This window comes from Odontomachus brunneus, unplaced genomic scaffold, assembly GCF_010583005.1.
Source record: "Odontomachus brunneus isolate Ranch 3 - 2012 unplaced genomic scaffold, Obru_v1 Obru_scaffold_206, whole genome shotgun sequence".
Lineage (NCBI taxonomy): Eukaryota > Metazoa > Arthropoda > Insecta > Hymenoptera > Formicidae > Odontomachus > Odontomachus brunneus.
The window spans coordinates 290,513-291,196 of NW_022639656.1; the positions used below are offsets into that span (position 1 = coordinate 290,513).

The window sequence follows — 684 nt, forward strand, 5'->3', positions numbered from 1 at the left end:
TTTTGTCTTTTAAATTGAGTTTGAGACTCAACTACAGTTTTATTAACGCTTGCTCCATAATCAACAGTTAAGAGTTTTAAAAAATTTTCCGTATTCGTTTTTGTACTATTGTTATGCTCTTTTATGCATTTTGTTATTAAAATTTCACCAATATGCTTCACATAAGTACCAAGATTAGGTGCAACGGCAGGTTTATCATAAGTATCCTTTTCTTCATTATATTGTGCAACAATATTAATGGCATCTATGAAAGTATCATAATATTTTGGGTGGTACATAGAAGTCAAAGATGTTATATCATTATTAATATTTCTCATCGCTTTCAACAAGCGACTTACAAGTCGCAATCGTGCCCTAATCATTTGTAAATGATGCGAGGAATGCCTATACTTTTTACATTGAGAATTTGCATATAATAACAGTAAGATATCGTAACGAATATTATATGTTATTTCATCATTTCTCATTGCTGGTAATACTAATCGCCGTACTCTTTCATCAGCCTCTTTGAGACATTTGCCCTCTAATCTCCGGCCCATTACTTTAACAATGTGACTTTTATCTCCTCTCCGGTTTGTACAATTTTTGAAGTGATGTCTTAGTGTCGACTTCAGATAATGACCTTTGCAATTCCCACATGCCAGATAATTTTTAAGAATTTTAGGATAATTTTCTCTTGCTCTC

At 32.3% G+C, this 684-nt stretch overlaps 1 protein-coding gene across 10 annotated transcripts in view; it reads left to right on the plus strand.

The window, feature by feature from the left end:
• Positions 1-684, plus strand: part of LOC116852195 (transmembrane protein 8B-like) — a 213,237-nt gene that overhangs the window by 167,439 nt on the left and 45,114 nt on the right. The gene's annotated exons all lie outside the window — the stretch shown is intronic.